This window comes from Sapajus apella, unplaced genomic scaffold (genome assembly GCF_009761245.1).
Source record: "Sapajus apella isolate SASKATOON/1434 unplaced genomic scaffold, GSC_monkey_1.0 scaffold17, whole genome shotgun sequence".
Taxonomy (NCBI): domain Eukaryota; kingdom Metazoa; phylum Chordata; class Mammalia; order Primates; family Cebidae; genus Sapajus; species Sapajus apella.
The window spans coordinates 24,352,361-24,379,913 of record NW_022436957.1 but is presented as its reverse complement, the minus strand read 5'-3'; the positions used below and the strand labels follow the sequence as shown (position 1 = coordinate 24,379,913).

Sequence of the window (27,553 nt, the reverse complement as noted above, 5' to 3'; positions counted from 1 at the left end):
ATTTCCTTTCATTTTGTCCTCAAAGTAATTCTTTAAAGCCTCAGGGAGTGCCTCCTGGTTCTAGTATTTTGACTTCAGTAAATAAGAATGTGTTGAGCCTATTCATACAATTTTTCATTTTATAAGCTTTGATGATATCTTCTCTTAGGCCTCATTTTTTTAAAAGTTCTTTAAAAAAAAAGTTTGTCCTAGTATGAAAGTTTTCTTCCCCAACCTGGTCAGTCTTCTTTATAATTTACTGGATTATTCCAAACTATGTTTTTTCTTTTAATTACACGTGTAGAAATGCATTAGTTTTGTGTAAGCATTATGTTCTCTAGTTTTTAAAATATACATCACATCAAGAATTCTTTTCCTATATTGTACCTCCACTATTACATCACAGTGTTAGTCTGTTCTACTTCAAAATGTTTATGCATCCAAGGCCTGAGTCTTAAAATCATTTCTTTTTGTTTTCTGTTTTCTTCCCTAGTAATTTCATTCAGTCCCAAGCTCCTACACTGCATCTTTATGGTAATGACTTTCAAATTTATATCTCCACATTTAACTGCCCTCCTGAACTCCAGTTTTATGTAGCCATCTACCTACTTAACGTCTACATATTAAAGACTAAATTTCATAAACCTCACATCTTTACAACAAAAAAAAAATCTTTTATTCCCCTCCCTCTACAACTTGCTCTGCCCTATTTCCTTAATTGTAAGTGGCACCATGAGCCAACAAGTCACTCAAGTTAAACACCCATAATTCATCTTTGATTCTTCTCTATCCCACCTTCTTAAGACAATACTATAAGCTAGTGGTCCCCAATCTTTTCCACGGCATGGCAGACTGAGGAAAAAGGGGGGCTGCTTAAAGCTGAAGGTAACGAACCTGAGAATTAGGCCTGCCCTGGGTCCTACCCTAAAGGCTCATATGATCAGTATCACGGCATTCCATTAACCTGTTTTGCCACCAGTTGAGAAATTCTGTAGTAAACTTTACATGCAAAACATACCTTAAGCGCCTTTTCCATCTTAATTGCAATCACTCTAATACTATCTCCATTTCAAGTATCTCAAGAAACTGAGGTTACCTGGAAACCACCAGCATCAGTGCTAAGTGGTTTCTTAGCGTGGTTGGGTATATTTATGAAAGGTGTGTGGCTCCTGGCACTCTGATCTTTTCCAAGAAGCATCCAGGCTTAAATCTCTAGTAAGCCATCTAATTGCCTTTAATAAGTCTCCTTGTGCTTATGCCAACTAGAATTATTTTTCTAACATAAGGTCTCAGCTAAGAAGTCACTTACCCAAAGAGGCCTTTATTGACCACACAAATCAAAGTATAAACTCATCTTAATCCAATCCATAGCCATGGTTTATTTTATTTATAGAATTTATCATTACTTTATATTTTCTAATTTATGTGCTCAGTGTCCGTCTCTCACCAGCCAGCTTCACAAAATTACCCACCTCTTCTGCTGTGTTTATCATTTCATTCCCAGCACCTAGAATAGTGCTCTATGAATCCTTATTAATTTATAATAAACATTATTGGCATTTTAAGCATAGACACACATAGAACCATGTTTTGAAAACACTATTTAGAATCACAAGGATCCTTTTCCAAAACTGCAAAAACATCACAGTACCTTTGTTCTTAAGAGCATATGCTTTGACAGGAATGTGCCTGAGTTCACATACTGCTTATAAAATTTAAGACCTGTGTGACCTTGGGCAAATTACCTCATGTCTCGGAGCTTCAGTCTGCACGTCTTTATGGAATTGTCAGGCAGATTACATGCATTAATATAAGTAAAGTTCTTAAGTTAAGGCCTGGAACATTTAACAGATACTAGTTTTAATTTGTTTTGTTAACCCCATAGTACAAACAATTAACAACTATTGATTGGTCCCTATCTCTCCATCATAGGTGCATGGGAAGATATAAAGACTTTTTTTACCCTTCAGGAACTAATAATACAGATATGCATAAGAGATATACATTTTGAAAGGAAATCTGTACTGAAAGAAAGATGGAAAGACAGAAAAAAAGGCAGGAAGAAGGGCAGGGAGAAAAGGAGACAGGGAAAGAAAGAAAAATATAAATGATAAAGATCTAGTAAATATTTTTGATACTTAAAAGTAGCAGTTTGAGTTGAAAGTAGTCAGGTTTATCGAAAAAGGTTAGCAAATGTTCAGACTTGAAGACTTAATAGGATTCACATAATTATAGGGGAAGATACTGTAGAGACCATAAGAGCAAGTGAATAGTATAGGGATTTCAGAAAATTAAAGAAACCAGTTGGATGAAATAAAAGATTTGATGAATTAGCTTGATATAATCATTTCACAACACACACATATATCAAAACATCATGTTGTACACCATTAAATAAATAAATAAGCAAACAAATGGTTTGAGCAGAAAAAGAATCGGTGATGGAGAAGACTAGAAAAATTTTGGAGTATACAAAATCACAAAGCAGTTTGTATTTTCATACTTATCCCACAGATGATGATAAAACTACTCAGTTATAAAGTGAGTCAGGATTAGGTGGTAGAGGTCCAATTGGAACATTTCTCTAATCCAGACGCTGTGCAAACTATATATTTGGTTGTTCTCAGTTCAACTCTAGGAGAAAGACACTATCATTCACCGAGAAATAAACAAAAGCTCAACAATTAAATCACTTGTTCTAGGTCTTGTAATTAGTAAGAGAAAGGGTTTAGCTTTGTCTGTATGACTTCAAACAACAAATGGTTTCCACAATATTGTAAAAATTATGTTTTGGAAAAATCACTTTAAAGATTATGTGCTGGATGATCTGAAAAGAGAGATCTTAGATAAATGGAAGTGATAAGGATACAATTTTAAGGTTTAAAAACAGGAAGCGATAAGTGCTTAAGCTAGGTTAGTATCAATAGGCACCAAGGTGTAGTAAGAAGAGAACTAAATTGGGCACACAGAATCATAAATTCTACTTTGAAAATAGATGACCATTAAAAGTTATTTGAAATTCACCATTTACTTCCTTGGGCTGAGAAGAAAAGGACAAATTGAGCAGTATTTTGAAAGTTAACGATAAGGAAGAATTATATTTAATCAATTATGATTCTTCATTAAATTCATTCTTTTCAGGAATAGTAGTTTACAGATTACAGTGTTCTTTGATGTATTTAATTACATTTGGTTCATACCAAAGCCCCAAAGTGTAGAGATTACTATATCCATTTTATAGGAAAATAAATTGAGGTTCCTAAAGACTGAGTAATGACTGAAGAAATACTAAACTTCAAGTATCTGACACTGGTATGTTCTTTGCACTCTTCAGGTTGTCTCTGTCACTTAATAAATAGAATCCAATGATTTGGCATCTATAGAACAGAAATTATTTAACTGAACAGAATTGGTCTCCTTAAGTGCCTGTTGAATACTTATATGACTAATCCACTTTTTCTTGCCATAACAGTCATTTGAAATAATATGCACTCCATACTTCTTGGCAAAAAATTTAAAACATTTCTGTTGTTCTTCTCCAAAAAAGACTCATATTGACGCCACTAATTAAATCTAGAATATCCATTGTGTGTTCTACTACATAATGGATTCCCTCTGCTTTGACTACTTAAAAATAGAAGTTGAAGATGGAAATATAAATGTCTTCCAATGAAGACTATGGGAAATGAAAACAGGAAAACACATATTCATCTTTGTATTCCTATTATCAATTACAATGCCTAATACATGCATGTACTCAAAATCCATTGATTTTGTTGAACTGGAGATATACTGTCTCCTTATTTGCCAAGAGCTTGCATTAAACATATTTATTTTTGGTCTTTGGTTGCCATCTTGTCTGGCATTAGCTTGGATAAATCAAAATGGATTTCAGTGCCCTTTACTAGTATTTTACTTTGTTTCGTCCATAAATCTTAGTTTGATCATTTTTGGCTAGTTGTAGGCTACCTTCTTCTGACAGGTATAGTCAGAAGGCATAGTCATTTTCTGTACTGCAAAATTTTACTCTCACATCATGTCCCAGTGAGATGTTCTGCCAGTCTCTGTTTAGAGAACTAAAATTTCCCACTACTAACATCCAAATTAACTGTTCACTTATTAATTTCAGTCTGAAATTGATCAGATAGACTAAAGTATATCACTAGTTTGAAACAAAAATATAAATCTCCTGCTTAAGAAGTAAAAATATAAATTCAGAACTATGAATGTCATGAAGAATGAATCAAACTTTAAAAAGAAATTATGAAATAGGTATTTGGAGCAAAATAATTTTTTAATTCAAGAACTATGTTATAAAATTGTTTATATGTGATGATAAAAAAACTAATATATGCAGAATACTTATAATGCAGAGTACAAAAGAAAGAATCTATTTGCTAAGGTGAAGTGAAGATCTCAAGTAAGATTAGATTTGACTGTGCCCTATTTTATATCACAAGTTACAGATCCTCCTCATCTTGCTTTCTCACATTCAACAAAATGAGATAAGGAATCTCTTGGAAAATTGTTTTAATATAGTCTGCCCATCTACAATATTTGCATGTACTTCAAGGTTTGTGAAGCATGTTTAGAAAATTACTTGAAAGTCTATAAACAGACATCCTACAAAATGGGAGAAAATATTAGCAAACTACCCATCTGATAAAGGTCTAATACCCAGAATCTATAAGAAATTTAATCAACAAGCAAAAATCAAACAATCTCAATGAAAAATGGGCAAATGATATGAACAGACACTTCCAAAAAAAAGACATACATATGGCTAAGCACATGAAAACATGCTCAACATGAGTAACCATAAGAGAAATGCAAATTCAAACCACAATTAAATAACATCTCGCATGCATCTGAATGATATTATTAAAAAGTCAAAAAATAACAGATGTTGTCGAGGATGCGGAGAAAAGGGAATGCTTAAACACTACTGATAGGAATATAAATAAGTTCAGCCACTGTGGAAAGCAGTTTGGTGATTTCTCAAAAAACTTAAAACTACAATTCAGCCCAGCAATCCCATTACTGTGTATTTATCCAAAAGAAAAAGACATTGTTCTACCAAATGATGGCATGCAGTCCATCATTATGTACGACAGATCAATATGTGCAAATACACATACACTCATGTTAATCACAGTACTATTCACAATGGCAACGGCATGGAATCAACCTAGATGTTCATCAGTGGTGGACTAGATAAAGAAAATGTGGTACATATACAGCATGAAATGCTACACAGCCATAAAAAAAAAAATGAAAGCAAATCCTTTCAGCAACATGGAAGGAAGCCATCACCCTAAGCAAATTAACGTAGCAACAGTAAACCAAATATTATAGATGTTCTTAGAACTGGGAACTAAACATTGAGTATACATGGACACAAAGAGGGAAACAATAGATACTGGGGCCTAGTTGAGGGTGGAGGGTGAGGACTGAAAAACTACCTATAGGATAACAAGCTCACTACCTGGGTGACAAATCATTTGTACAACAAAATCTAGCAAAACACAATTTACCCACATAACAAACCTGCACATGTACTTCCTGAACCTAAAAGTTGGAAGGGAAAAATATAAATTTATGACATTATATTTTTTTTTAAAAATTACTTGAAGGAACAAAATATGGTTCATATAGGAGATATTAATAGTTTATAAATTTTACCTATTGAAAGTTTCAGATATACAGAAAGTCGAACCCTATCTCCAAGTCCTTCTGCTAATTCTAATTTCTGTTCATTGTCCTTCCTCATTCTCACTTAAAATTAGTTTCTTTGTCTGAAGCAGCTTCATGTAAATTCAGTGATTTAGACCGCAGTTTTCTTATTCTTCTCTTCAGTGACATAGGCTGTTGACAATTTCTAAACCTAAATCTCTCTTCCTTCAAAACTATTATCATGGGTTTATTGGATTTATGATTTGTACTTGGACCGATGTCTTAGTATTTTTTGTACCAGGTTTCTACGATATTAATGAGTATGCTGTTGAAATGTTGTGCGTCACACATTCATTTAAGCAAACATTATTGAGCAACAACTTTTTATGCCATAAACTATAATGAGCACTGGGAAAAAAAAAAAAGACACCGTCTCCAACTTGGGAGTTCAATGTCTAGGGGATATATGAAAATCAGTAATTAAAATATAGCGCAATGATTGTTAAATGATCATATAGAAGCAAAGAGGACAGGCAAAGAGGAGCTTCTATTTAGTCTGTGCAGGGAAGGAGGGGGATATCATAAAAACCTTGGAAAGGAGATGAAGAGTAGATGAAAACTAGAAAGAGAGATAGCAGATGGCCAGGGAAAAGAGAAGATATAAGCACTCCTGGCAGAGGAAGCACTATTGAAAGCTTCAGCTGATAGAAAGTATAAGGTACCCACAATAAATAATCAAATTTGTCTGATGCACAGAGTGTACATTGATTTCATGGAGGCAGACTGCCTGAGTTAAAATCTTGTCGCTTCTACTCCATTAGCCATGGAATTGGAGTCCAGTTACTGTCTCTCTGTGCCCTGATAGCCTAGTCTAGACTAATAAATAGTATCTTCCTCATATGGTTAAGTATTAAATGAATTAGTGAATGCAACGTGCTGGGAATAGTGCCTGGGAAATAGCAAGCATTAAATGCGTGTTAGCTTTTATCATTGGTACAGAGGTGTAAAGACAACGAGGTCATTGCCTTCACAAAGCTTCATGCTACTGAGGAGACAGATATCAAAAGAGAAAGCAAAATAAGTAATTTCTAATTGTGGTAAGGAGGAAAATTACAGCATAATAATAATGGAAAATATACACTTGGTGTCGCTTGCTTTAGACAGAGTGGTCAGGAAAGGAAGGTCTTTCAGTGAAGATGGCATTCAAATAGGAATTTAAAAGATTAAAAGAAAGCTGTCATGGGAAGAAATGGGAAAACAACATTTAAGGAAGAGGGAAATACAAGTGTTAAGACCCAGAGGAGGAATGATATGTAGATATCTTGGAAACATCAAATTATGAAGGGCCTTGAATACCATTTAGGACTTTTGTCTTTTTGTAAAGCTAATGGAGTGTTACCAAAGGAAGTTAAGTGGGGAATATAAGATGGGACATGCATACGGGACAATCACTTAGAGAGTCAAATATAAGATAAGATGGAGAAAATAATTAGGATGCTAATTAGAAAAGACTAACATTCCTGGTCAGAAACGAGAACAATTACCTAGGAATGACACAACCCACATGCAAGGACAGAGGCAAGAAGCTGTCATCTGCTGCCTCCTGGTATCAGGCAGATTTTTGTTTCATTCTTGGCTCAAATGCCCACAAAAAGCACTCCCAACATCATTACCTTTCTAATTTCATCTTGCACAAACCTCCCTCTCTCACTCTACTGCAGCTGCACAGACTTTCTTGGTGTTCCTTGAACCAGTAAGATGCCTGCCTTATGGCCTTTGGATCTGCATTTCTCTGTATCTAATACACACATAACTCACCCCCCTTACCTTTTTCAGGACTTAGTTGAAAAGACTGCTTCTCAGTCAGGTCTTCTTTTGCCACCCTAAAGAATTCCAACAACTTGTACCCAGACACCACATAACTCTCCCCCAGTTTTCATTTTTGTCCAGAGTGCTTATCATCCGCTGATCTACTACAATCATTACCTACTTCTTATAAGATACATGAGGTCAGGGACGTTTGTTCTCTGCTATATCACTGAAATCAGTGCATGGCCCATAATAGGTATTTAGTAAATATTTGTCAAATAAGCAAAATAATGTTAACATAAAGTAGATTTCTAAAACTGGGCAGCTTGGGCCAAATTTTTCTGTCCTGTAGGACATTCTAGTTCCCATAAACTCATTTGTAAATAATGTTCTAAGATTTAAAAAAAAAATAAAATAGATTGGCTATTTGGAAGAGTTATATATTTGGAAACATGTAAGAAATGATGTATATTAATAGTGATTTTCTGGCTACAAATGGCTATTCACTATACCTGTGTACTTCTGTTTTAGCAATTATCTGAATGAATAATTATTTGCTTTCTTTTTGCCTTCCTTCCTTCTTTTCTACATTATATTTATTTATTTAATTTTCTCACACTTCCACTTCAATGTAAACAATATGAAGCCTAGGACATTGGTTGCCTCATTCAACTTGTATCACCAATGACTAGCAGAATGCTTAGCACTAAGGAGGCATTTGATACTGTTTTGCTGGATGAATTATTTTATAATGAAAGAGTTGTTCATCTGAGTTTAATAATCCATATTTGTTGTGTCTTTAAGAAGTAAAAAAGACATACTAAAGAGGAAATAATATAAATCATGTAAAAATATCTATATTAAAAATGTTAAAAATTTAAAATATTGAAATATAAACCTTCTTGTAAAAATCAATTAAGTTTGTTGATTACTACTCTTTTATTGTTTATTCTCTTAATACTTAGAGAAATGAAAGGACATCAGAAGTATCCAGGGCTGGCCAGGCACAGTGGCTCACACCTGTAATCCCAACACTTTGGGAGGCTAAGGTGGGCAGATCACTTGAAGTCAGGAGTTCAACACCAGCCTGACCAACATGATGAAAACTATAACAATATTTTTACTTTACTAAAAAGACAAAAAAAAATTAGCTGGCTGTGGTGGCGGGTACTTGTAATCCCAGCTACTCAGGAGGCTGAGGCAGGAGAATCACTTGAGCCTCGGAGGCCTAGGCTGCAGTGAGCCGAGATCACACCACTGTCCTCCAGCCTGGGCAACAAAGTAAGGCTCCATCTCAAAAAAAAAAAAAAGAAAGAAAGAAAAGAAAAGAAATATCCAGAACTTAGCAGCCCCTCCAAGTCTCTTCAGTTTCTCTAAATACTCAAGTCTCCTACACTATTCATAATACTCATTTTTCATAACATTCAAAGAAGTTAATGGAATGGAAGAATCCACGACATTTTGTAAAAACAGAGTCAAGAAAATCTACTGTTGCATGTATAACACAAGACAATAAACATGCAAAACTCACTTCTGAAGGAAAAAAAAAAAAGTGAAAAAACAAACTAAAAATATTCTCTCAAATCTATGAAACAAAATACAACCTGCAGTCTCCTAATGTTAATACATCAAGCTTATTTTGCCTACTTTTTTCTCCAGCGTACGGTTTGTACTCCTGGGGTACAGAATAATTGTACAGGCTGTCTTAGTAGCAATGGTTGCCATTAAGAACAATGGGGAAAAGTTAAAGGTCTGTCATTACCACTGACTTTATTTGGCTTTGTAAGTTTGGAACATAAACAAGGTCATTTTAATGTTTAATGTGCACACATTTGCGCAATTGTAGGAAATGAACTGTGTATATTAACAGATAAGTAGAAGAGTTTTATAAGACAAAAGAGAACTTTTTCATGAATACCATCTATGAGTCACCATTTTAATGAACAAGGATTGTATACATTCTAATTATCATTTCTTTCCAGTTTGAGCATTTGATTCAGCAAATACTTAAATGTTTTACTGCTGTATAATATCTTGAATTTTTAAAAAAGCATAAAATGGCATATTGTTTCACAGATAATCAATAGGTAATATTTACAAAATCCAAGAAAAATGGCTTGATATTCCACATTCTTTACCCATAAGGAAGGAAACATGAAAGGGAAAATACTTTAAATCATTAATACCAAAAAATGTTTTTGGATGACAGTTTTATATTAGGTATTATTTTTTGAAACTTTAGTTTATCTTGTTTCCAAGCAATTTATCCCTAAGATTCTAATTTTTTATTTTATTTTATACTTTCAGAGACAGGGTCTTGCCCTATTGCCCAATCTGGAATGTAGAGGCATGATAATAACTCAGCAGCCTTGAGTCCTTGGGCTCAAGCAATCTTCCTGCCTCAGCCTCCCAAGTAGCTAGGACTACAGTTGTGTGCCACCACACCCAGCTAATTTTTTTGTACACATGGGGTCTTGCTATGTTGCCCAGGCTGGGCTTGAATTCCTGGCCTCAAGCAATACTTCCACCTTGGTCTCCAAAAGCTCTGGGATTACAGGCATTAGACACTGCTCCTGAGTTACTCATAAGATTCTGAGGAATCTTCCTGGAAAATTACTTTTTAAAATATTTTTCAAAAATATAGATTGGAGCATGAACATATACATTGCTTTACCAGAAGGCATAATATGTGATTTCTGCCCTTCAAGATTTGGCAAGCTAGTTGAAGAGTCAAAACAATGAAAGTTAATATAAAATGTACTGGCTAAATTGTATAGTAAGAAAAATAAATGCTATACCAATTCTAAGGAAATGGAAATCACTGTTGGCAAGAATGTCCAGAGAAGAAAAACTTCATACGTGGTACAGAACTTGATAGAGAAGTAACAGTTGATAAGATTAAGACATTCCAGATGTGGAGAGCAACACTGGATGCCATGGTAAGTAATTTTCATGTTGAGCTTACCTGTTGTATTAGCAAATGAAAGCAGATGACATTCACTGCCTATATCATGTAGGTATCTTGTGTAACATCTGCATTTGTGGAAAACGCTTTTCAACATAATATTTGTAGGGAAGAGAAAAACCCAACAGAATACTCATTCACTTATTCATTTGACATGTATTTATTGAGAGCCTACAAAATAATAGGTACTGATCCAATCTGGAAATGAAAAATCTTTCCTGCCCATATGGAGCTTACTTTCTAGTAGAAGACTGATGAAAACAAAATAACAGACATAATAAATAAGTAAATTGTACATGATGTTGGAACATATACTAAGCTCTAGAGGAGAGTAGGAGAAATGGGAAATGCCAGAGGTGGTAGTCAGAAGTTAGAGAGTTACAGTTTTAAAACTGGAGGAAGAGCCACATTTTTAAAAATGACACTTTGGTAAAGACCTGAAAGAAGAAAAGGAATTGGGGGATTACATACGAGAAAATTGTTTCAGGCAGAGGGAACAGCAAATGAGAAGACTTAAGGTAGGCACATGTGTAGCATGTTTCAGGAACAGTAAGGTGTCACTGTGTCTAGAGTAACATGAATGACAGGGAAACTAGGAGTAGATGACATAAGAAGAAATAATGGGGGCCACTATATAAATCCATGGAAGCCATTATAAACACTGTGGCTTTTATTATGAATGAATTGTGGATTCACTGCAGGATTTCAAGGTGAGGAGTGCTATGATTTTGCTGACATTTGACTTCTGTGTTGAGAATAGATCTGAAGAGAGGAAGAGCAGAAGCAGGCAGACCAGATGTCATTACATAAATTCAGGAGATAAATGATAGTGACTTAAAGTAGGGTGGTAGCAGTAGAGATGGTAAAAAATGGTCACCATCTGGATCTCTTGTGGAGGTCAAGCCAATAGAAAGTGAAAACTGTTTGATGTGGAGTATGACAAAATGAGAGGAGTGAAGGATGACTCAAAGAAATTTGTTCTGAATAACGAGACACATGGAACTATAGCAACTAATATGGGAACGGGTGTTGGTGAAACCAGTGCTGAGGAGGATATTGGCTCTACAGCCTGTGGACATATTAAATTTTAATTGCCTATGAGTGCTTTGCATGAAAATTTTCAGTAATGAGTTAGATGTACGAATCTGGAATTTGGGAGAGGAGTTGGAAACAGAAAATAAGTTAGTCAAGTTGTCAACAATCAAATTACATTTAAAACCACAGTACTGGGTGAAATGACTAAGGACATGAATTGAGAAGAGGACCAAGGAATGAGACTGGCTTTTTACATCATTAAGAGATCTACCAGAGTCGACAAAATCAGAAAGAAAACAGAGAAACAGCAACTAAATCTGGAGGTATACCAAGAGTCAATTCTGAAAGACAAGTTAAGGGAGTATATCATCAAAGAAGTAGGTGATAAATTGTTGCTGATAGGTCAAACTATCTGCCTTAAGGAGTGAGAACTGGGTTTGATTCAGCAATGTGGAGGACATTGGGGACCTTGGTAGGAATAGTTTGGTTGGAGTGGTAGCTCCAAAACCCAGACTGGATTAGGTCTAAGAGAAATGAGAGGAGAGCAAGCTCAGAGTTTTACTATAAAGGGGAAAAAGAAACGGCAGGAGGAGCTGAGGGGATGGTATACAAAAATATTGTTAAGATTCTTATTAAAATTAGGATTGGATTAATACTATCATTACTATTTTTAGAAGTATTTTAGGATACATATAATTACTGTTAACATTACTCATTAATCATCATAAATATTTAATAAGCATTTTCTGTTTCTGTTACTGTCCTAGTATATATAACTTTGTGTGTGCACCTGTATATATTATACACATACACACCTGTATAATAAATTGTTGTAACCACTCTATGAAATAGGCACTACTATTAGTCCACTTCACAGGTTAGAGTACTGACACATAAATATTAAGATCCTATATCCTCACACAGGTAGAAAATTATAGAGCTAGGAATTAATCCAGGTAATCTGCCTCCAGAATTTATGTGTTTAAGACTATACCATCCTGCTGTATTATGAAACAAGTTATTAATCCAAATGAGGTAGCAGAAAGAATGCTTAAATTATTTAGGATCTCAAACTACCTCAATTACCTGAATTAATCATGTTTTTAGAAAATCCCTTTCATATTCATTATTCTTATCTTTTTAAAAGCCCTCAAAGAAATATGACAAAGGAATTCACACAGTATAAAAGGTTAACTTGATCCTATTTATATACTTACAAGAAGTAAAATTTCAACTCTTTCAGAATGTTCATAAATTTAGAATGTTCTTCCACTGAGATAGTCTAAATGAAGTTGTACTACACAACACAACACACATTAAAATTTGATGTATGATGAACAACTCTGCTAAAAAAACGTTTAAAATATTTAAGGAGGAAATGTTATTGCACACGACTACTTAATTGAACGATCTCATAATTTGGTATAATTACAACTTCTTGTTTACTCACAACAACTTCCTCTCAGATGAATGTAACCTACTCTCAAGTCTCTTGACCTACATCCCCTCTAGTCCGAAGTCTGGCTGTTGAAAAGATCTTTTTCTAAGTAGGTCATCCTCTGCCTTAAACCTCTTAACCAGACTTGCCTTTTTTCCTGCCTCAGACTCCAGCTCCTTATGATTATCTTCAGGACCCTGGTTACCTCATCCCTGCCTATAGCGTTGCTTTGATTCTTGCCCCAGTTTTCTGGGCTTAAGTTCTAAATAGTGCCTTTATCACTCTCCTCCACTCTGGTGTCATGCTGCCCTTGTGCCTCATTCAACAATTTCCTTTGACATTTTTCTTAAAAAACTCTATTTTCTTTGACATCTTTCTTGAAAAATCTTTTCATTAGGACAGTTGTCCAGGGTTAGGAGGTAGGGGAGAAAGAAGGGAGAAAAGAACATAGGCAGGGAATATTCAGAAAAAGGACAAAGACTCCCTAGTATTCTGATCTTCTCAACTCCCCACTTAGCAGCCACATCTCACTCTCTTGATCTAGGACTTTGCCTGTCTCTCCCTCATCCAGTGACCTTTCACGCACTGATATAAAATGAATACGCCATAATTTGGCTTTTTCCCACCATTCAGCTTCATCAAATCATCTTAGCTTTTTAACCCATCATTCAGAGTATTAGAAGTTCTTCAAAAGAGAAGAAATGTAATAGCATAATGGAAACACCCTTCTTTTCTGTCCTTCCAGATTTCACCATCAAAGTGGGGAGAAGTTAACAGCAACAAAATCAGATTTTGCTGACAGCAAAGGAAGTAGAAAAATACTAGCTAGCAATCAGTCATTGTCTTTTTAACATAAGCCGCTCAATTTACCACACCCAGACCTACCAACACAGTTCAGTGAGAACATTTCAAAGCATAAAGTAAAACATCAATATACTTCCCATAGGATGTTTTTATTTTAATGATGAAAATAAACTAAAATGAAAAGGACAAATGAATGTGACAAATATTCTTTTAAAAGAGTATATTTGACATAGTAATTGTATACAATCAAAAGGTTTAGAGTTGGTGATCCTATTTTGAGGCCTCTTAATATAGGGATATCATTATTACATCAGCCACCTACTAGTTGATCACTAATACACCAATTAATCTTTCTAGGACTGCACATTTTTACATCTGAGTCACTTCCTACTTCTTGTCATTTTGCCAACCCTTAAAGTGATCTCAGTGGCCTTAAGATCAATTACACTTAAACCAATCTGTAGAGCCTGGCACATTCATTAATTAGAGTCAAATTTACACTTCTGTAATTGAGACTAATTATTTGTTTGGTTTAAGTAAGTTGTTAAGCATTCATTAAAGGGATCGGTCATAGGCACTGAATGAACATGGTTTCAAGGTCCATATATATGTTAAAACATCAGGTCTAGGATTTCACAGCAAGAAAACTTTCTGGACTGGCACCTATAAATAAATCTTGGGGGTCTTGCTCAAGTTAATGCATGAATGTAAAATAATGAAAATTAGGGCATGTTCAACAAGTTTATCACACATGATAGTTCAACAAGTATAAATCATTATCAGGAAAATTGGAAAATATCATTGATTTTTTTATTGTTCATTTTACTTATGAGGTAGCTTTTTCAATATATATTTATTGAATAAATATGTTCATTCTATGTTAGATAATTTTGTAGAAAATACAGCCAAATATCTAGTCATTATTCTGAAGTGTTCCTCTGAACACGAAACTGATATATACTCTTTAAATTATTTATAAAAGGAAAGAAATAATCATTTAAACATGAAACCGTTTCTATAGCCCTAACTATATACAATATCCAATGTGTTTTTTTAAAAAAAAAAAAAAAAAAAAAAAAAAAAAATTTAAAAATTTAGGTCAACTCAAATTTTTTAACAAAACAATGTGTTTTTTTAAAAAAAAAAAAAAAAAAAAAAAAAACTATATTTAAAGATTCAGGTCATCTCAATTTTTTAGACCAATATGTGCTGGTTTACTTAAGCAGGGGAATTTAAAAGTTGTCATTGTTTTCCTTCAATATTAAGGTTCTTCAAAGAATAGCTGAGAGAGCAATACAAACTTTAGCAAATGGATAAGCTTTCTGAAACAGAGTTTTACTCTCTTTACAAGTGTCACAATAATTATATAAATATTTTAAATTATAAATGAGACAAATGAGGAAAACCATCTATTGGAAACTACCATAAGATCATTTGAAGTCATAACTGTTCATTTTTAAGATAAATATTAAATCAAATAAAACACTGCCTAAGAATAAAACTTTGCCACTGGATTTGACCTATATTAAAATAACACACTGCATCATATATATTTAAAATTAATCTATTTTACAATAACTAGAATTTATTCTCACAAGGATATAGAACCTTACTTCAGCTTTTCACATTTGCTTTTCAAACTTTAATTTTAAAAACACATATATAGTTCACAAAGTTTTAGACTAAATGTACTCAGATAGATCATTAAAAATATGAAGTGTTAGGACTGGCAACTATTCCAGTCAGAACTTAGTTTTCATGTGTCTGACCCAAACCACCTATCTCTTTGGCATTATGTAATCACAAACTTAAATGTTCATTCATGTGTTAAACTTATCAACTGAAGAATAAATATTTCAAGCTATGGCTTACAGGCCCCACTTGCACACACAAAAAGTTCCATTGTTGGTGTTACCATTTTTACATGGAAAAGTGATAATTTCCAATTACTTGAACTTTATCTCAGTGATTTGCAAACTGTGCCATACTGAACCATGGAATTGCCTCTTGAAATGGAGGAAAATCTGAGTTAGAGTCTCCAAAACCTTACAATCAGGCTGTCTTCCTCTTCTTCTGTGCTTACTGTAATTCTGGTAAAGATTTTATTTTAGCTAATGATTCCACTGCTAAAGGAAAAAAGGAAAGGAAAGAAAAAAAGAAAAGAGGGAAGGAGAAGGGAGGAAGGAAGCATGAGAGGGAGGAAGGAAGGAAGGATGAAAGGGAAGCAGAAAGGGAAGGAAGAAAGGAAGGCAGAAAGGAAGAAAAAAGGAGGGAAGGAAGGTAGGCAAAGAGGAAGAGAAAAGAGAAGAAGGAATAAAGAAGGTAAGGGAGAGGGTGTATAAGGAAGTCATTAGTTTATGTGTGTTGTCCTTATTATTTCATGAAGTTAATAATAATATGGAAAGTACACCTGCAGTAAGAGGGTACATCTTATAAATTTAATACCATTCATTCACTATCAATTATTTATTAAAATCCAACTAGATGCCAGGCACTGTGTTAGGCTCAGAGGAAATAATTACGCCTGTCATGTCCTTGACTTTTATAAGGCAGTCATAAATTTACTATCAATATCAGGTAACAGCTATCAGAACTGAAGAATCTTGTTCACCCTCCAGCAGAATTTTGAAAGCAGCATTGACTAATGGGGGACTTGTACACATGCATTTGTTGTGGTCATTTCTACCTAGGTCAAATCCATAGCAGCCCAGGCATTATTGATGCCAAATCTTAATAAAAAAAATTAGTTATATAAACAAATTCCTATCACCTATGATTACCTTCATCCATACTACTTCCCACTGTAATCATTCATTTTCCTGTTCTTCAACGGTATTCCCCCCACCCACTGAGATGGAGTCTTGCTCTGTTGTTCAGGCTGGAGTGCAGTGTCATGATCTTGGCTCACTGCAACCTCTGCCTCCTGGGTGTAAGCAATTCTCCTGCCCTAGCCTCTGGAGTAGCTGGGACTACAGGCACACACCACCACACTCAGCTAATTTTTGTATATTTAGTAGATATGAGGTTTCACCATATTGACCAGGATGGTCTCAATCTCCTAACCTCATGATCCACCCCCTCAGCCTCCCAAAGTGCTCGGATTACAGGCATGAGCCACTGTGCCCGGCCTCATCCCTATCTTCCAACCTGAAAAAATAAGTCATCATCTAAATTTTGGATAAGCTCAGTTAGCTTCCCATTTTCAGGTAATTTTCTATAACATCTTCAATTGGGCAACTATATCTAGGATGTTAGAGTATTTCCAGTCCTCATTAATTATTAGGTAAAGCTTCTTTGAACTTAGCAACTTGGTATTAGACATATACTCTGTTTATAGAGAATTTATTATTAAGATCCATTTATCTTTAATAATTCATCATAAATCAATCTTTTTGGTTGTAAGTAATTTGCATTGTTTCTATGCTTTCCTCTGGATGCTTTTAAGCTCCTCTATATATAACCTAATTTAATGAACTCTTCAAACAGATTAACTGTATTCCCTTCATGCACTAATTCTGGAGTCCTATCTAGAAAAGCTATTAAATTTGTACTTAACTGACATTCCCTTGGCTATTACATAATAATAATGGAATCAAACTTTTCCCAATGGAAATTTTATACATATAATATTTTAAACATAAATGTGACCCTTAAAAGCATTTTGGTCAGTCTGAAAGCTTATTTGCTAACTGCAAAATAAAAGTCAGTCATTTTTAATTTGCACAAATTAAAGTTGAAAATGATATATTTATAGTCATAATAGCATGCAAAATGTTTGAGATAAGCAAATTACAATACAGAGTAAGGTGGCTACAATGGGCTGTAAAGTTCCCTTTAAGTTTAAAACAATTTTTAAAGAGAAAAAGAAATACAATATGAAAAATTTTCTTTAAGGAAAAAGACTTTTAGAGCAGCAAATGTCCAAAATATTTATAATATTGGAATAATATCTACAAGAAATATAATATCTATAAGAAAGTAAATACAATATAATCTACAAAAAAGTAAATATAAATAAAATCTACAAGACAGTAAATATAAAACACTATGGAAGGACATGACTCCAGAGGGCTTGAATGAGTTTCCTATATGACTTCTTTGCAACTCAGTTTATTCATCTATATAATGAGTTTATATTCATTATAAAAAGTGTTCTATATTGCAATGCAGGAAGTTACCAATAAATGTCTGATATTACCATATCTTTTGAAAATAAACATCAGTAATAATGCTGTTTTTATGTTTTTCTGCAAATATTAAAAAATATTGTTTGCTAAGTCTCCTTTATGTGCTTTGAGGTTTGAGGGTCTTTCCTACGTTTTTAGAATAAAGAAAAGTCATGGAGTTTCCCTTTCCTGGAAGACAGAATGATCTTTCCTTCTAAGAAACAATTTCTTCTAGAGATACTCTCATTGCAAACAGTTTGTATTTTCAAAATGAGGAGCCTACATCTCTGGGTTGCATGTTGAACTTTTTATGAGTGAGCAGTGGTTATCTGTAGAGAATAAATTCCTCTCTCTTGTTGAATAAAGGTATTGCCAGAACAAATGTATAAGACTTTGTATATCAATTCTACATTATGTCTTTTGTAATTTCAAAGTGGTTTAATTAACTCTTGAAAACATAATCTTCCTGCTTATTTTGAAAGGAAGGCACCCTTGAATAGTTAAAATTTGATTGGTGGACATTTATATAGAGAATAGTATTCAACAATAACTGTACAGTGTTATCTGAATTTATGAAAACATAATTCTAATATAATAGGAAATCCATCATCATAATCTCATATACACTCTAATGAAAATCATTTTTATTAAGAGATTGGGGAAAATGAAGAAAGTCTGTCATTGGTCCTATATAAAATCTATAAAAGAATAAAACTGAGGATCTAAGTCTTCTGATTGCATTACTAGTATGTTCACAAAGGAGTTGAGCCAGACACATCTGCAATTAGATTTGTTTGTTTCTGTAATATATCTAAATGAGGAAGCTGTGCAACGTAGCATTTAAGCATGTAGGCACTAGAGCTCTGGGGTCAAATCACACTCTTTCATTTACCAATTTTAAAAGCTTGATAAAATTGCTTATTTTCTCTATACCTCAGTTTCCTCATCTGTGAACTGGGGGAAATAATGACATTTACTTCATAGGAGCACCATGAGGATGATATAAGTCAATAACTAGAGTGAATTAAATAGTGCCTGGATGTCATAGCACTCAATAAGCATCATTTATTATCTGCCAAGTAATAAAATTTCTTAAATATGTGACACATTTTCTTTGTCCGGTCCATCACTGATGGGCATTTGGGTTGGTTCCAGGTCTTTGCTATTGTAAACAGTGCCACAATGAACATACATGTGCATGTGTCTTTATAATAGAACTATTTGTAATCCTTTGGGTATATACTCACTAATGGGATTGCTGGGTAAAATGGAATTTCTATTTCTAGATCCTTGAGGAATCACCACACTGTCTTCCACAATGAACTAATTTACACCCCCACCAACAGTGTAAAAGTGTTCCTATTTCTCCACATCCTCACGTCTGTTGTCTTCAGATTTTTTAATGATCACCATTCTCACTGGCATGAGATGGTATCTCAATGTGGTTTTGATTTGCGTTTCTCTAATGGCCAGTGGTGATGAGCATTTTTTCATATGTTTGTTGGCCTCATAAATGTTTTCTTTTGAAAAGTGTCTGTTCATATCCTTCACCCACTTTTGAATGTTTTTTGTTTTTTGTTTTTTGTTTTTTCTTGTAAATCTACTTTAGTTCTTGGTAGATTCTGGATATTAGCCTTTTGTCAGATGGGTAGATTGCAAAAAATTTTTCCCATTCTTTTGGTTGTCTAATGATTGTTTCTTTTGCTGTTCAGAAACTCTTAAGTTTAATTAGATCCCATTTGTCTATTTTGGCTTTTGTTGCCATTGCTTTTGGTGTTTTAGCCATGAAGTCCTTGCCTATGCCTATGTCCTCAATGGTACTGCCTAGGTTTTCTTCCAGGGTTTTTATGGTGTTAGGTCTTATGTTTAAATCTTTAATCCATCTGGAGTTAATTTTAGTGTAAGGTGTAAGGAAGGGGACCAGTTTCAGCTTCCTGCACATGGCTAGCCAGTTTTCCCAAGACAATTTATTAAACAGGAAATCCTTTCCCCATTGCTTATTTTTGTCAGGTTGTCAAAGATCAGATGGTTGTAGATGTGTAATGTTGCTTCCAAGGCCTCTGTTCTGTTCCATTGGTCTATATCTCTGTTTTGGTATCAATATCATGCTGTTTTGATTATACACCATGGACTACTATGCAGCCATAAAAAAACGATGAGTTTGTGTCCTTTGTAGGGACATGGATGAATCTGGAAACCATCATTCTCAGCAAATTGACACAAGAACAGAAAACCAAACACTACATGTTCTCACTCATAGGCAGGTGTTGAACAATGAGAACACATGGGCACAGGGAGGGGAACATCACACACTGGGGGCTGTTGGGGGTTGAGGGGGCTAGTGGAGGGACAGCAGGGTGGGGGTTGGAAGGTTGGGGAGGGATAACACTGAGAGAAATACCTGATGTAGGTGACAGGGGATAGAGACAGCAAACCACCATGGCATGTGTGTGCCGATGCAACAATTCTGCAAGATGTGCACATGTACCCCAGAACTTAAAGTACAATAAAAAAAAATTCTTTTCTAATGCAAAAAAAAATTCTTAAATAATGTTTAAATTTCAATTTATGGTATTCCTTGTAAGGGAGTTTTATAATAGTTTTTTTTGTTCCTTAAAGTTTTAATCCTACCAGAATGCCTACACGATAGGCACTACAAAAATATTGGTTGAATGAATGAATGCCATCACCAAAGGAAGATGTGCTTGAATCTTGGGCATTACAGTTTCCTTCCAAAGCAAATGAGTTGTATTAACACTTGTGTGCAGTGTTAATAATCAAATAGTGTGTGTTATTAAGTAGAACCAAATTGTTATCCTTACTTCTCCCTTATCCCTACTGATTTCTTGAACATAATATCAATATGTGAAGAATGGCAAACATTTGGAATCACCTGAGACTCAGATTATATATCTTATTTTACACATGAGAAAAATAAAACCCACGATCACACATACGATTCTCTCCTCAACAGATGATCATCGAAATCATTTAAGTTCATTCACATGAATCCAGATATCTATCTGAAATCTATTAACCATGTTTTCTTCATAATTTACAAAAAAAAAAAAAAACCTGACTGCATCATGATAGCTGCAGCATTAAATATTATTTCATTATCATAAATAAGTTTGAAAATAAATATAGATTTCAGAAGATTTTAACCATCCAACACTGGAAGTATCCCTCTCTTTTTTCCTTCCACTTAAGCACATACTTTTCTAAATACAACAAAAATGCATAAATAGTCTCAATTTTAAAAATTTGTCCTTAAAATTGTCACAGGGAGATTCTCAGATTATTTCTCCCAGAGGCCTCTGCCACCATCAGGTTATTTCATACCATAAGAGCCATCACCATTTACTTTTGCTCATGATTTATTATTAGAATTATCCACCCCACTGCTCTGCCTTGCTAATTCTCATCATGTTGGCATTTTCACAAAGAGATTGAAATTTGCCTGATCCTATGAGTAAGAAGGTAAGAAAATTCAGAGTCTTGCAAGATCTTTTATTAATAACTTTTTAAACTTGTATGAAGAGCTTCTGGGTTGGTGAAAACACAGATGTGCTAAGAGGGTGGCATAGCAGGAGGGAGTGTGGAAGCTCCATACAAGCCCTCTCCCATGCCTTCCCCTAGGCATATCAGGAGTTATATCTATCATAATAAACCGGTATTGAATGTTAAAAACACACAAAATGTGAATGAAAATTATTCTCAATAAGAAAGACGTACAGCAGTTATCCTTTCCTGTCAAAGAAGCTTTCAAATTTTTTAAAGGTTCCCTCTAGTCCAATGACTTCTTGCTTTTCTGAAGTAGTTCTTTGTGAATGTTTATGTATTTGATTGTATTATTAAGATGAAATTTCATTTTGGATCACTTAATCACTATTTTAAAAATACATAGAATTGGAGATAGACATCAACTCATGTTCCATTTACAGAAAGTCAGAAAGATATATTAGAAGGCTTTATAGAGAATAATCAGTAGTTTATTCTCTCACACATATTTTAATTTTTTCATAAAAACACAAAGACTCTCCAACAATCAGTCATTTTGTATTTTTATATGGGTCAAGTAATACCTAAAATCAGAAATTTAAAGGTACCATTTGCAATAACAAGTAGTAGCTAATTTGATATGCTTAGACTGCCGTAAACCAGGGGAACAGTAGAGGGAAAAATACCAAGTGACTGAAAATATTTTACTAAATTCCACCGTTTCTTCAAAATCAGCTAATATGTATAGCTGCAACTATTATCAGAGCTACATCGTTTCCTTGTGTCATTAATTTCACAAATCACATTTAGTACTGACAGAGTGACACTCCCTAACTATGTAATAGAAATCATTAAAAGCATATGTGAGCAAGTTGGTTATCTCAGAGATCAGCCATAAGCAGCTAGGTAGGCTGAACAAGAAAATTTGATTCCAGCTTTTCTCAACTCTTCATAAATATGTATCTTACAATTACATGTCAGAGTAATTTAAAAAAGAAAGGAAAATAAAAGGTTAACTCCAGGTGCAGGGACTTTTTATTACAAAGGAATACATTTCACGAATTTGGGGGTAATAAAAAGCACAAATTACTTGGGGATATGCAATAGTATTTGCATTTTTCTTCACTAATTTCTTTTACATCACATTTTCCAACTAGAATATAGTCACTCAATAGGAAAAAAAACTCTACGGTCAAAGCTACTGAATAAACATGACACCAAAAAAGTACCTCTAATGTTATGCTATCCTTGACTTTCATGAGAAACACAGACTAAAAATTACTCCATCCTCCACTCCTGTGTGCTGGAATGTTCCTATTAGAGAAACAGATCTTGCATGCTGTCCTGACCTTTAATCTGCTCCACTTGACAGCAACAAGATGTAACACCTTTCTACTGTTCAAAATGAAATAAGCTGGAAAAATTGAATTGTCTCTTGTTTTTGTTTCCTCAAAACCTAGCAATCAATACAAACTTTATTGAAGGTCATCTATGAGCTGTTTTCTACTTAATCAACAGTATAAATGGGTCACATACATGAAGAAATTTAGATTTAGAATTCTTCAGGACTATTTATAATATTTATGTAACAAAAACTTCCAAAGCATACATTTTAAAAAACTGTCTATTCTCATCCATACTACTGTTTTTACTTTTAGTTATTAATTCAAGCATAAACTCTTTATTCTCCAACTAGATGCTACACTTGAAATCTAAGCCCAGTACAATAGTCTGTTTATTATTCCCAAGCCTAACACATAATAGATACTTAATAATAACAGTAATAACATAAATAATATAATCCTTAGCATAAGGCAGGTCCAGTGAGGATCTCTTTGCACTTTCATTATCTTACTGATTTCTAACAAGCTTGCATATTAAATATCTTTATGTGACAAATGACAAAAACTTCATTATCTTATTGATTTCTAACAAACTTGTATATTAAATATTAATATCTTGATGTAACAAATGACAAAACAAAGTCAAAGAGAACTGGGTATGAGGTTCCACAATATCTAGGGACCTTTATTAAATCCAGGTTAGTCTGATTCAAAGCCTCTGCTCAAAGCCATTATATGAACATTTCCTAAATTCCTATGAGTACAGACCCTTTTTAAGAAGGAGTATTTGAAATTATGTCTAATCCTACCTCTACAAAAAAACAAAAAACAAAAAGTTGAAGCGATCCTTATGAAACACAGATGACTATTTGCAGACTGTTCTCACCAGACAAACATAACAACAAATACTCATCCTTATTTCAAGAAACTTCCTGAAATGTAACACAGAAAACATCCTGAGAAGTCCAACTCACAGGACCAAATAAGAATCAAATGAGTTAATTTTATATATTTATTTATATATATCCATCTATCTATTTTTTTATGTTTACAAAGATCTACTTAGAGAAGTTTGAACCAGAAACTCTTTCATGTCAACAAGTCAACCAGAAGAGATTCTATTTCTCGTTTAGCTTGATAAAGTATGTTACATTTGTAATACTTGTAAAATTCTAATAAATCACATGATTTACCAATGTAAAATTTGCTTAAGTTGCATAAAAATTTGTTTCAAATTTATTTCAGAACCTTCATTTTCTCATGGCAAAAGGTTTTCCCAAAGAAATATATAATAAAGCTTTCACTTATAAAGAAGTTTCCTGTATGGATTGGTCATTTTCTGTTCATAATAGTCTTTTAATTCAAATGCACTGAGAATCTCCAATGTTCACAGAAATTCACGCTTGTATTTGACAGCAAAAGAATTTAAAAAGTCAATGAAATAAGTCCTATAAGAAATGATCGATATGTAATTATTTTTAACTTTACATATGAATAAAGCAAATGAGACTGGTTTAGTTTATTTAATGCATTTATAAATTTGTATGAAAAATGAATACATAAGAACATTATATGATATTTTAAAAACCCAGCAAACATCAGTTAGAGAGTCTTTTTAATAAATGCTGCAGAATTAAAGTCATGCATTAATGCATTTCACTGATGTATCCAAAGCACCTACAACTATACCAGGCATGTAGTAGGTACTAAAAAATATTTATTAAACAAATCAAAATAATGATTTCTCATTCTCCTTGGCATTCTTGATTTGGTACTGTGTTTCTAATGAAAAAGTATTACATACTAGTAAGAACTATTTACATTTTTTAGTGATTTTCTTAGAGTTTTAAACATACTTTGAAAGAAACTCATTAATGTTTACCTACTTATCATATGTGGTTACTAACATTTTCATAGAAGATCAGCCTTTCAGGGAGCTCATTTTGGAAAATTCTACATTAGATTATTTTGCATCTAAACGTAACAGAATACAACTTGAAAATTCCTGGGAGTCTTAAAGATCAGTGATTCCAGGATATTCCTCCACCACAAAGAGGTAAAGGAAAAAAAATGTATACCTTCTTTCAAAGTACCAGTTGCTTCTTTATCAACTCTGAAAAAAGTTCTCCAGTCCCCATTCCTGCCTTGAATCTCAATCCTGAGACTCAGGTATTAAGATTTTGTAAAGACTCATGAACAATTTTTTTTTAATTCTTTTAAGTTCAGGTGTACATAGGTAAATGTGTGTCATGGGGGTTTGTTGGACAGACTATTTCATCACTCAGGTATTAAGCCTAGTACCCATTAGTTATTTTTCCTGATCCTCTTCCTCCTCCCACCCTCTACCCTCTACCCTCTACCCTCTGGTAGGCTCAGTGTGTGTTTTTCACCTCTATATGTCTATCTGTTTTCAACATTTATCTCCCACTTAAAAGTGAGAATATGTGGTATTTGGTTTTCTGTTCCTGGGTTAGTTTGCTAAGGATAATAGCCTCCAGCTCCATCCATGTCCCTACAAAGTACATGATCTCATTTTTTATGGCTGCATAGAATTCTATGGTGTATATGTACTACATTTTCTTTTTCCAGTCTGTCATTGATGGGCACTTAGGTTGATTCCATGTCTTTGCTTGTGTAAATAGCACTTCAGTGAACATACGGATGCATCTGTCTTTATAATAGAATAATTTATATCCCTTTTGGTATATACCCAGTAATGGGATTGCTAGGTTGAATAGTATTTCTGTCTTTAGGTCTTTGAGGAATTGCCACACTGTCTTCCACAATGGCTGAACTAATTTACACCCCCATCAACAGTGTATAAATATTCTTTTTCTCCACAACCTCACCAGTATCTGTTTTCTTCACTTTTTCATAATAGCCATTCTGACTGGTGTGAGATGGTATCTCACTGTCGTTTTTACTTGCATTTTTCTAATGATCAGTGATGTTGAGCCTTTTTTCATATGCTTGTTGGCGATGTGTCTGTCTTCCTTTGAGAAGTGTCTGTTCATGTCCTTTGCCCAGTTTTTAAGGTGGTTGGTTTATTTTCTTGTAAATTTGTTGAAGTTCCTTATAGATGCTGGTCTTAGACCTTTGCCAGATGCATAGTTTGCAAAAATTTTCTCCCACTCTGTAGGTTGTCTGTTGATAGTTTATTTTGCTGTTCAGAGCTCTTTAGTTTGTGACCCATTTATCAATTTTTGCTTTAGTTACAATTGCTTTTGGCATTGTCATCATGAAAGCTTTGCCCAGGCTATGTCCTGAATGGTATTGCCTAGATTGTCTTCCAGAGTTTTTATACTTTTGGGTTTTACATTTAAGTCTTTAATCCATCTTGAGTTAAATTTTGTATATGGTGTACGGAAGGGGTCCAGTTTCAATCTTCTACATATAGCCAGTTATTCCAGCACCATTTATTGAATAGGGAATCCTTTCCCCATTGCTTTTTTTAAACATCTGCAAAAGGGTTAGTTTGACTTCCTCTCTCCCTATTTGAATGCCCTTTATTTCTTTCTCTTGCCTGACTACCCTGGTCAAAATTTCCAATATTATGTTGAACATGAGTAGTGAGTGTGGGCGTCCTTGTCTTGTGCCAGTTTTCAAGGGGAATGCTTCCAGCTTTTGTTCATTCAGTACAATGTTGGTTGTGGGTTTGCCATAAATGGCTCCTATTATTTTGATGTATGTTCCTTCAATACCTTGTTTATTGAGAGTTTTTACCATGAAGGGATGTTGAATTTTGTCAAAAGCCGTTTCTGCACCTACTTAGATAATCATGTGTATCTTGTCTTTAGTTCTGTTTATGTGATAAATCAATCACATTTATTGATTTGTGTATGTTGAACCAAACTTGCATCCCAGGGATGAAGCCTACTTGATTGTGATGGATAAGCTTTTTGATGTGTTGCTGGATTCAGTTTGCCAGTATTTTGTTGAGGATTTTTGCATCAGTGTTATCAAGGAAATTGGCCTAAAGTTTTCTTTATTTTACTGTGTCTCTGCAAGGTTTTGGTATAAAGATGATGCTGGTCTCATAGAATGAATTAGGGAAAAGTCCCCTTTTTTTCAATTTTTTGAAATAGTTTCAATAGGAATGGTACCAGCTCTTCTCTGTACATTGGGTGGAATTCAGCTGTGAGTCCATCTGGTCCTGGAGTTTTTTTTTATTGGTAGGCTATTACTGCCTCAATTTCAGAACCCATTATTGGTCTGTTTAGAAATTCTACTTCTTCCTGGTTCAGTCTGTGAGTGTCTGTGTGTCCAAGAATTTATCCATTTCTTGTAGATTTTCTAGTTTATGTTTATAGAGGTGTTTGTAATGTTCTCTGATGGTGGTTTATATTTGTGTGGGTTGATTTTCTCTTGGTTCTGTAGTTCTTTTTATTGTGATGTCAAGTTGTTAACTTGAGATCTTTCTAATGTTTTGATGTAGGCACTGAGTGCTATAAATTTCTCTCTTAACACTGCCTTAGCTATGTCCCAGAGATTCTGGAATGTATCTCTGTTCTCCTTAGCTTCAAAGAACTTCTTGATTTCTGCCTTAATTTTATTATTTACCCAAAAGTCATTCAAGAGTAGGTTATTAAATCTCCATGTAATTGTATGGTTTTCAGTGAATTTCTTGGTCTTGAATTCTAGTTTGATTGCACTGTGGTCCGAGAGACTTTTTATGGTTTCAGTTTTCTGCATTTGCTGAGGAGTGTTTTACTTCTGATTATGTGATCTATTTTAGTGTAAATGCCATGTGGCAATGAGAAGGATGTATATTCTGTTGTTTTTGCACATAGAATTCTGCAGATATCTATCAGATCCATTTGGTCCAGAGCTGAGTTAACGT

The 27,553-nt window shown here is 34.1% G+C and overlaps 1 protein-coding gene across 1 annotated transcript in view; it reads right to left on the bottom strand.

Annotated features, from left to right (window-relative positions):
* IL1RAPL1 (interleukin 1 receptor accessory protein like 1) overlaps positions 1 to 27,553 on the bottom strand; it is a 1,311,893-nt gene that overhangs the window by 1,153,240 nt on the left and 131,100 nt on the right. The gene's annotated exons all lie outside the window — the stretch shown is intronic.